The sequence below is a fragment of the Nanorana parkeri genome, unplaced genomic scaffold, assembly GCF_000935625.1.
Source record: "Nanorana parkeri isolate BGI_ZX_2015 unplaced genomic scaffold, ASM93562v1 scaffold635, whole genome shotgun sequence".
Classification (NCBI taxonomy): Eukaryota; Metazoa; Chordata; class Amphibia; order Anura; family Dicroglossidae; genus Nanorana; species Nanorana parkeri.
Window position 1 is genome coordinate 662,443 of NW_017306903.1, and position 11,494 is coordinate 673,936.

The 11,494-nt window shown below is 42.0% G+C and overlaps 1 long non-coding RNA gene across 1 annotated transcript in view; it reads left to right on the forward strand.

Moving 5' to 3' along the window:
- LOC108792380 overlaps nucleotides 1-11,221 on the forward strand; it is a 20,533-nt gene extending 9,312 nt beyond the window's left edge. Inside the window, exon 3 of the long non-coding RNA XR_001941564.1 lies at nucleotides 11,066-11,221. This is a non-coding gene — a long non-coding RNA (uncharacterized LOC108792380). The remainder of the gene's footprint in view (nucleotides 1-11,065) is intronic.
- Nucleotides 11,222-11,494: the final 273 nt, after the last annotated feature.

Sequence of the window (11,494 nt, forward strand, 5' to 3'; positions counted from 1 at the left end):
TAAAATAAATCACAGATAAAAAAAAAAAAAAAAAACAGGCATTGGAAAGTGGAAGCCCGCTGATAAATTCTAGTTTTGCTGAGAGATTGAGGACGTGTTTTTGTTCATGCCTGTATGCCTTTTATTTAGTAAACAACCTTTCCTGTACAATATTTACAGGAAGCCGGTGGAATTGTGTTCCTAGGTTACCAGTTCAAATGTTAACAGGTAGTGGCAGTGCATACATTCCCATAGAGTAAGACATGTCTGCATTGATATTCTGATTTTCCTTCTAGCATTGTACAACAAATAAGCACAAGATCCGCCAACACTTTTTGGTTTTTAAGAGTAAGGAAGGGTACGAGTTTATGTTAGTCCATCGTTGTGCCTATAAAAACAGGTATTGGCGCATCCCTATTTTTCTATGTGCCCTGTTCACACCATACATGTGCAGTTGTGAGCAGAAAAATGCACCTCAACCGATATTATGTGAGCAAGCCCTAAAACAATGGCTTTAGTTGTTTATTTTATTTTATGCTGATAAGGCCTGATACTGATACGTTGGTCACAGCACAGTGATCACTGCAATAGCTGATCGCTGTGATTATCATGCAGTGACAGCCACCGAGCCAGCATTCACTGTGTTGTGCAGCTGGAAGACGGTGTTCTATCGAAAGTTCCAACTCGTCTAGATCTCCAACGACCGGACTTCCGGTTTAGTTAGAAGTAAGAGGTTTGGCCGAGAAGGCTCTAATGCACGTGAGCCACCCGCGGCATTTCCCTACACAGCAATAAAGTATTATAATGAACTAGGGTCAGACTAAACCAGCACGTTATTAAAGGAGAACTATGAGATGAGTAAAAATCACTCATCCTCATAGTTCAAACCGACGTGTGACGATTAAACTGTCACACGTCGGCTCAATAGATCGGGAAGTGAGCGAACCCATACCATTGCTTGCTCACTTCTCAATCATCTCACTGCAGAAAGCGGGGGAGGGGGCAGGTACAGCTGGCTCTGCCTCTAGATAGGCAGAGCCAGTTGTCAATCCCGCAGCTGGGTGGATCTCGACAGTAATGTCAGGATCCGTCCCAGCTGCGGCGGTCTTAGTATACAGCGAGCTGTAGCTCGCGAAATACTGAGCTTTGGGATGCTAGTTTATGTCCTCCCGTGACCCTTAGGAGAACTATGGGGAAAAACACTTACCCCATAGTTCTCTTTTAAGCTGAGTTGCCCCACTCAATATGGCCACCGCTTGCGGCCATATTAAGTGGGACAACTCAGCTTAAAGGAGAACTATGATGTGAGTGATTTTCACTCACATCATAGTTCGAGCCGGTGTGTGACAATGAAACTGTCACACGTCGGCTCAATAGATCGGGAAGTGAGCGAACACATACCGTTGCTCGCTCACTTCTCGATCATGTCCCTGCAGAGAGCCGTGACTGTCACCCACGGCTCCCTGCAGGGATTTCCCCCCTCCCTTTGGGTCATGGGAGGACGCTAGCTTATGTCCTCCCGTGACCCTTAGGAGAACTATGGGGAAAAACACTTACCACATAGTTCTCCTTTAATAACGTGCTGGATTAGTCTGACCCTAGTTCATTATAATACTTTATTGCTGTGCAGTATGTGTGTAGGGAAATGCTGCAGGTGGTGCACCTGCAGTAGAGCCTTCTCGGCCACACCTCTTACTTCTAACTAAACCGGAAGTCAGTTTGTTGGAGATCTCTACGAGCTGGAGTTTTCGACAGAACACCGGTTGTCTATTACAAAGTATCTCTAAGAAGAATACAGTATCTCCTCAGAATACTTAGTATCAAAAGCACCTGTACATACAAAATTAACCCCTTAGCGCCCCCTTGCGTAAAAACTAAATTTAACAGTTTTTTTTAAGTTTTTCAAAAATGAAATAAAAAAAAAGGTAAAAAAGTTTTTAAAAAGAGAACAGTAAAAAAATATATATATACGTTTGATAAAAAAAATATAGTGCCGAAGAGGCTATTAAAGTTAAGAGACAAACATACCACATTCTAAAATTGTTCCACACTAAGGCCTTGTTCACACTGAAAGCATCGCGATCACTGAGAAACTTCCCCTTGCGTTTTGGGGCGTGGCGGTGCATTGTATTCAATGGCATTGTTTCCACACCCCCCAGCCCGCAGTGTGATTGGACGCGTGGCAAAACTTTGCAATAAATAGGGCTTAATGGAAACTTTGGAAGGGCTTAATGGAAACTTTACTTGCTGCAAAGGAAAGCTGTATGCCCAAGTCATTATTATTGAATACCTTTTGATATTTTTGTAAGAGTGTCTTCCTGGCCATTCCAGATGTGGAGGATGTCATCAATTTACCGACCCCAAAACTAGCCCCAGGGTGTAAAGTCCATCAAAGATGGCATCCCCTGCCCCTCAGGCCATAAAGAGCTTGGCCAAGGTAGGTGAGTACTTTCTCCCATTGTTATTTGTAAATAATAAGTGCTATTATACCAAAAAATGTAACATTGATAATTAAAGCCGCGCAGGGTGAATGAAACTGCAAAGTATCAGATACAATTGATACTAGCTGTGAAACAATGTGATACAATGTGGAAAATAATTAACAATAGAAAAAACGCATGTGTTAATCTTGCTATATTATACACCTCAGTGCAAATATTAGTATATAGTATAGCAGTAATATAGTAGTTTCATTCACACAGCGCAATTTTATATTATATCTGATCACACAGATTTCAGCTGATGTGGTGCAAGGTTTCACATCATTCATACCACAAAATGTGTTTTAAAGAAAAAGATCAACGTTCCAAAATAAAAAGAAATTGTGCAACTGACAACTGTTATCCGCAAATGCAAAGTAATGAATCACCTCAAGTCCCTTTAAATGGGGAGTAATGGTATATAATGATAAAATATGGGGTGTACACAATATTTCATTTTCCTGATCTTCACATTTTTGTAAACATTGGATGACATGTTTTGTATTTTTTATATAGGGTTTTGTGTTCACCACCAAAGGCTATATAAAAAGAAAAAAAATCTCTTATTTGTGAAGTTAACACACTATCTCCATTCAGGATTGGTCTCCCAGGCCGATGCACATCATCTTTGTGTATCTTGGGAAGGCAATATATTATAGGGACTCCGCTGGATGAAAGGACCAAATATTTAGCCTCTTTTTGCATAAAATATTTCGCTTGATAGGTGGAAGTAATCAATAGTAACCTGCTCATTTCTTTATCATAATCTTCTGTATCTTAATCACTATTCCCTATCCTTTATCAGCTCCTTGAATAACTATCACTTTTCTGTCAGTTTTTTTTATTTCTGATCTTATATAAGATGGATCATATACTTTTTTATTTGGTTATTTTTTTATATCATCAAAACATTTTTTTTTTGTCAGGCCCAGGTCCTTCAAATAGGGCTAATCCTGTGCCACAGTCACATTATGTCTGCTCCGGGCTAAAAGAGAACTATCGCGTACACTTTTGTTGGCATGTTTAGTTTCCGAATGATACAAGAGTATATTTTGCAATGTACTCCTGTAATCAAAAACCCACCATAAGCTTGTGTTTCAATATAATATACTGTAGGCGTGGCTCAGCTCTGTGCTGAGAAGTGATCCTGACAATATTGTCGGGATACTTCCTACTCTTCTCTCCTTCCATTGAGTTGCAGAGGCTTGTAGGGGCATGGAGGTGGAGGGTGGGGCTAATTTGCCAGTGTTTTTCCCGATGTGTTATGTCTATGTCCAGAGACAGTAGCATGGAGGGGAAGTGGAGACGGGGGGTGGAGCTTGTGTGCCTGTGTTATTCCCCACGTGTTATGTCTAAGTCCAGAGACAGCAGCATGGAGGGGAAGTGGAGACGGGGGGTGGAGCTTGTGCGCCTGTGTTATGTCTATGTCCAGAGACAGCAGCATAGGGGGACAGTGGAGACGGGGGGTGGAGTTGGTGCGTCTGGGTTATTCCCGATGTGTTATGTCTATGTACAGAGACAGCAGCATGGAGGGGAAGTGGAGACGGGGGTGGAGCTTGTGTGCCTGTGTTATTCCTGGAGGATACTACCTACAGTTGTGCATTCAATAAACATGAAATCGATACCATACTATTCCCTGCTAACTCTATCGCAGCATTTGGCTCAGATTCTGCAACTGATCTTTTCAGAGACCTAAAGAAACTAAAGAAAAAACATGTGGACCTGGAATTACACGGATTCACCCTCTCTGAATATTATAGAGCTAAAAAAATCCCTAGAGGATTCAGGATACGAAACCAGCCCACTATAGGTAGACAGAATAGAGAATTCTGCGATAGATGGTGCGCGATATCTACACAAAACTCGTTTAATTACATGCTTCTTGTAATCGAGGAAATCAAAACACAACTGTGTCAAATCAACAAGGAAATCTTGTTAAATGAAACAAAGATCCGTAATAAAATGGCTGATGATGTCACATTTAATACCGACATGGAAAGAATTAATGCTGAAACACGTACTTATGCCGATAACATCCGTGCTGCAAAACGTGAAAAATTTAAACAAGTTTGCCAGGACTACCAGGATGGTAGAGTATATCCATGGCTTACTGGGAACACCTTCCAAAGACGACGTAGGGGCAGTGCCTTTATTCGTGGGGGAACTAGACAACGCTTTAGTAAACCAAACACCAGCTCCAGTGAGAGCGAACGGCCTACGGAAAATCCATCAACGGATAGTGACGTAACCACAACAAGAACACAGGACACTACCACCACAGTCGGATCAGCCATTACATCTACTCCTTTTTTAGGAAGGATCAGAAGAAACGCACCAGAAGAAGCAGGAAAAAGAAGGAACTCGGGACCATCCATCAACACCAGACAACAACGAGTCAAAAATGTCCGATAATTAATTTATCATTGAGAACCATCTCCGATGCTGAAAATCGTGTACTCAGCAAGGGTTTCTCATTTTGTCCATCTCCAACTTTTGATGACTTCCAGTTTGAGATAGACACTTTCAAGCTGGAACGGTCATTAAAATTGAAACAACATTTTAGTAACAACTCATGCACCGAATGCATAGATAAATCCTCACATAAATTTAAGAATAAAAGTTCCTTTATACCAAGATTGCGGGGACCGTCCAGTAAGTAGTTTGGATGTTATATATATGATGTTTTATATATGATGACGTTAAATGAGATTATATCATATAGAGTTTTTTCTGTTCTTTTTTCAAAATGGCCTTTTTTCCCGCCGTTTTTACATCACTGGGGGCGTGTACATCACTAATGATTTGATTACATGGGGTATATATGTAGCTTGTGGATGTTATTACATTGTCACATCTCTTGCCTTGAAGAAGGGACCCTGTGTGGCCCCGAAACGTCGGCTCATGTTGGATTTCTGTGACATCATTGTCCATTAAAAGGACTCATTCATTTTAACTTATGGAGTGCTGGTGACCTATTTTCTTCAATCCTGTGTTATTCCCCACGTGTTATGTCTAAGTCCAGAGACAGCAGCATGGAGGGGAAGTGGAGACGGGGGGTGGAGCTTGTGCGCCTGTGTTATGTCTATGTCCAGAGACAACAGCATAGAGGGACAGTGGAGACGGGGGGTGGAGTTGGTGCGTCTGGGTTATTCCCGATGTGTTATGTCTATGTACAGAGACAGCAGCATGGAGGGGAAGTGGAGACGGGGGTGGAGCTTGTGTGCCTGTGTTATTCCCCACGTGTTATGTCTAAGTCCAGAGACAGCAACATGGAGGGGAAGTGAAGACGGGGGGTTGAGCTTTTGCACCTGTGTTATGTCTATGTCCAGAGACAGCAGCATAGAGGGACAGTGGAGACGCAGGGGGTGGAGTTGGTGCATCTGGGTTATTCCCGATGTATTATGTCTATGTCCAGAGACAGCAGCATAGAGGGACAGTGGAGACGCAGGGGGTGGAGTTGGTGCATCTGGGTTATTCCCGATGTATTATGTCTATGTCCAGAGACAGCAGCATAGAGGGACAGTGGAGACGCAGGGGGTGGAGTTGGTGCATCTGGGTTATTCCCGATGTATTATGTCTATGTCCAGAGACAGCAGCATAGAGGGACAGTGGAGACGCAGGGGGTGGAGTTGGTGCATCTGGGTTATTCCCGATGTATTATGTCTATGTCCAGAGACAGCAGCATAGAGGGACAGTGGAGACGCAGGGGGTGGAGTTGGTGCATCTGGGTTATTCCCGATGTATTATGTCTATGTCCAGAGACAGCAGCATGGAGGGGAAGTGGAGACGGGGGTGGAGCTTGTGTGCCTGTGTTATTCCCCACGTGTTATGTCTAAGTCCAGAGACAGCAACATGGAGGGGAAGTGAAGACGGGGGGTTGAGCTTTTGCACCTGTGTTATGTCTATGTCCAGAGACAGCAGCATAGAGGGACAGTGGAGACGGGGGGTGGAGTTGGTGCGTCTGGGTTATTCCCGAATCCCGATGTATTATGTCTATGTCCAGAGACAGCAGCATAGAGGGACAGTGGAGACGCAGGGGGTGGAGTTGGTGCATCTGGGTTATTCCCGATGTATTATGTCTATGTCCAGAGACAGCAGCATAGAGGGACAGTGGAGAGGGGGGGTGGAGTTGGTGCGTCTGGGTTATTCCCGATGTATTATGTCTATGTCCAGAGACAGCAGCATAGAGGGACAGTGGAGACGGGGGGTGGAGCTTGTGTGCCTGTGTTATGTCTACGTCCAGGGATAGCAGCATAGAGGGACAGTGGAGACAGGTTGTGTGCCTGGGCTATTCCCGATCTGCTATGTCTATGTCCAGAGACAGCAGCATGGAGAGGAGGCAGGGATGGAGCCGCTGCACCTGCGCAGCAACTCCTACAAGCCTCTGCCACTCAATGGTAGGATAGGAAAGTGGGGAGGATCCCGACAATATTGTCAGGATAGCTTCTCAGCGCGGCTTAGCCCCGCCCACAGTATATTACATTATATGCAAGCTTATGATGGATTTTTTAAATACAGTAGTACATAGCAAAATGTACTCCTGCATCTAAAACTAAAACTGGCAACAAAGGTGTACCCCATAGTTTTCTTTTAACCCTGAGCAGATATAGTGTGACTATGCTCATAATGTCTGCGATAATCATAATCTATATCAGAAAAATCTTCCACAGGCCGAAATGTATTGTTATGACAATTTGAAACAAGGTCATGTCTTGGAAATGATTACCATAACTTTTTAGGGTTTCAAATCTAGGCGTTTAAATATTTTAAATTAATAATAGGTGATATATTTCCTGCCACAGACATCACAATCGTCACCTTAGATGGCCACTAAAGTAGCTGCCACAAGTGAAATTACATTTGGCTTTTCTTGATTGTTTTAGTCTAGTTAGTTCATTTGGGAATTATGGGACTGATGTTTTATGGATGATGGCAGTGGTTTTTTAGTTGGCCTATTTATCGAGATGATGGTGATTGTAGATATGGTGGCAGGAAGAGGTTAATAGGATGTATAAATAGCTACCAGACATATCTGACGGGTGCCCCTGAAGACTTAGTGATGAAACACGTTGGGTGAAAAGGTCTGAACTCTCTGTGGGTATAGGTAATTTTTTTTGAGTTTGGGCAAAGTGGTATACAACCAGCATCATAAAAGGTTATGGGCGGTAGTTTATGGTGCTGCTAGACTGAACAAGGGCTGGCTATAATATTCTGCTTAGTCTCATGTGACTGCTCTTGCCAGTGAACCTGAGCATTTACACATGCTGTTCATCATAGTGCTTAAGTGCACTTTTTGGTGTAAGGCTACATTCATGCTGGATGATTTGGGATTCCTGAGGCAGGAACCTACAGATGCAGGATACGTGTCCAGGCACAGTGATTTATTCCAAACTGCATGTAATCATATCCCGTACCACTCCATGGGGAGTGCCACTTACAGATGCAGCCAATGTCACCTGGTCATTAAGTTGAACAATTACAGTGGCCCCATCTAAACGGGACATCTGGGATTTCTGCCGCAGGAATCCCAAATCACCCAGTCTGGATGAAGCCTTACACTATGCAGATTGGTTTTAAGTCAAACACTGTGGAATCCCTCCGGTTATGCAGGCTTATGTTGAGTTGTAATAAGTGTGAGATTTGAGAAGTTGACTGCTGTCCTGTTTAGACCTTCTGTAAGAAAAGTGTCTTTTCTTTTTGGTGAGTATAACTTACCTCTGGATGGTGGGTGGAGTCTTTCGTCTGCAACAATCTCTGTACCCATTGCACTCCTTACCGCTGATCCGTAATGATAGGTTGGGTGCATCAGTAATCGACGGATGGCCACCGTCTGAATAGAATATAGGAAATTATGGACAGCCGCACTCCAAGGTAGAATAACGTCTCTTTATTGACGTTTCATGCAACAATACACTTGTTGCAACGTTTTGGGGTCACACAGGATCCCCTTCATCAGGCAGAACAAGTCCGTAATGATAATTTGGGTGCATCAGTAGTCGCCGGATGGCCACCGTCTGAATAGAATATAGGAAATTATGGACAGCCGCACTCCAAGGTAGAATAACGTCTCTTTATTGACGTTTCATGCAAAAAATACATTTGTTGCAACGTTTCGGGGTCACACAGGATCCCCTTCATCAGGCAGTTGTGGCCTCGGTGTCACCATTTCATCTGCAAGACACACAAGAGGATTGTTGGTGCACGTAACTTGGAACTCTTTTTTTCCATATTCACTTTTATAGGACTTTTTAATATCATGCTTTTCGCTGATGGTTTTACACTTATGCGTGGTAAAAAATTTGCATATAGAATGTATGAGGTCGTAGGCTCTGTTTTATATAGGGTTAGATTTTGAATATTGATTTATATTTTAAAATAGATGCACACCCAGAAACTAAAAGTTTTTTTTTTTTTTAAGTTAAACATTTTATTATAATTTCCTTTAATTTATATTTAATGTATTTTTTTGCTATATAAGAAAACACAAATGGGGTTCCACGTATGCCATTCTCACAGCACTACCACCACTAGAGGGTGCTGAGGAGCATAGGAAATGTTTGGGGGTTGTTAAAGTAAGCATTACATGAAAAAAACTACATCAAGTGATCATAGCTATCATTAAAGACTGTACAAATCCGAAGTAAACTATAAGTGGAGTATTGTACCATGCGTATGTGTATTTTTGTACAGAAGTTCACCTCACCAGCCTGTGTATCGAATGATAAATACCCATACCCCTGTTGCAATTTATCCTACAACAGCACATCATACATGGTACTTAACTTGACGCATGCACAGTTCTTTTGTCAAGCCAGTCACATTACTTTATTTTTTATCATTAATTTTTAGGTAACATGTTAATGTACAGATTCTATAGAATACCGTACAGGAGAATTAGTTTAAACACAACAACATGTTAATTCAGCGTAATGGTGTGAACGGCTTTTTTGCCGCTGAAAGGTTATACAATTTTTTCACAGCACACCGAAATCAATGTGATCGCGAATGACTGACAACCAGCAGTTAAATTCTCTTAGTAGCAAAGAAACTTAAAGTCTATTTCCACCATTGTAAGGGATTAGCATTTATTGTGGTGATGTAGAGGTGCAGTGATGATGTATACATGACTCACATTGCAGGCTTTCTTCAAGTTTTTATTAGGCATTGAATCGCATCTCTTGTTGCTGCACTGGAGTGTGGTCTGTCGTTGTCGTGTTGAAAAAGTGTTTCATTTCTTATTTCAATCCGTGTGATTCTTCTTTTTAATGCAAGAGTTTCAATGTAACATTCGGAGTATATTGTTGTTTCTTTTTTAAGAAAGCCTGCAAGAATACCACGAGAACAACAGAAATCAAACGATTCTTCAACACGACGCCAGGCCTCAGGCAAGTGCAGTAACACGATATGCAATTCTCCACCTGGACGTTTTAGTGCTGCCGCATTCACTGTATAGCCTAGTGATTTCCACCTGTTCCCCAAACTAAAAAGGAGCACTTGGGCTTCGTTCACACCAGATGCAGTGTGTTCCGGCCCGATTCTGGCCAGAACGCACTGCCTCGCATTGCGGCTGGCTCACTTTTTTGTGGGGAAGGAGGGGGCGTGGCGGTCCATTGAAGTTAATGGCACCGTAGCCACGCCATCCAGCCGCAATGTGATCGGCCGCATGGGATCGCAAGGCACATTATGCCTGCGTTCCGGTCCGAACAAAATGCTGCAGGGAATCCTTACAAAGTGAAGCTAAATTCCCCTCTTCGTTACCACCAACCGGAACTGGAAGATTTATCCTCACCTCTTGTTCTGTAACAACGCTAAACTTTTTTTTATTTCCTGTCCCTTCAGTCTGTACCAAATGGAGTAGCAAATCCCCCCAAATGAAGATGCAGACAGCAATAAAATCTAACAGGCATTCTAATCCCTTTTTACTGAAAACACATTTTTTCAAAAGGTTTTGGTCATACATACACTTTAATGTCCCTAATGTATGAAAGTGCCGGGTCTTCTGCATTATAATTTGAGTATATAGGACGAATGCCAACAAACAGATGAGAACGAGATGTCATATAACACTTCAATTATGTCAGAATCTCTGTACTGGTTCATAAAGAAATATATCAATCTTGTACAATAATAAAGCCCTTCTCAAATCTAAGGTTACAGTCACATATGTGTGCATTTTTTCCATTGCAGTGAGCCTTCAGCACTGTGTTAGCTCCAGGTTCTGACTTGTAGCTTACACAAGGCTTCCTTTCTTTGCTCCCAGAGGCCGAATGCACTGGCAGGGGAGCAAAAGGAAGGCACCAGTTCAGTCTACTTTACCATTAACAGAAGCCAGAGACAGGAAAATGCAATAGGCTAGAATAAAAATTATTTAATGGCAAACAAAAGAATGTATTAACACATTGAATGGCACCAAAAATAATAGTAATAATGATAATAACAGTGGTAATAATAATACATAATTATAATAATAATAATAATAATACATAATGGCATTTTCTTGTACCTTACTACAAGCAATAAAGTGCTAAAATACAATGTAAAATTGACAATAAAAACGCATTTTTAAAAAAAACTTCAGTTTGAAGAATAATTTTTTTTCCGAAGAGAACAAAAAAAATTAAATTGTCTATTCAAGTACAACAATAAGACAACTAGCTATAGGCAATTTGAATTCTCATGCTGTGTTTCCGGTAAGTTATATGCACTTTACAGAGAAAGTATCACCAAGGAAAGGACTGTTGCTTCATCGTCTGAGCTGGGAGGGGGCAAGTTATTTGTACCAGCAAGTTGCACTAAATCTTCTAACTTGCAGGTGACATCTGACTGCATCCTACAGATAGCAGACAGTTTGCATATACAAGGCATAATGTGGTTTCATTTGGAGCATCAGATACTTAAACTCCCAATTGCCTCCTTACTACAAATGTGCTTGCTCCGCCAGCCTTTGCAGGGATACGTAACAATACTACCTGTTAAAGCAATTTCAGGTAACAAATGTTTATACTTCAAGTGTCCCAGCTACCCATGGTCATTGT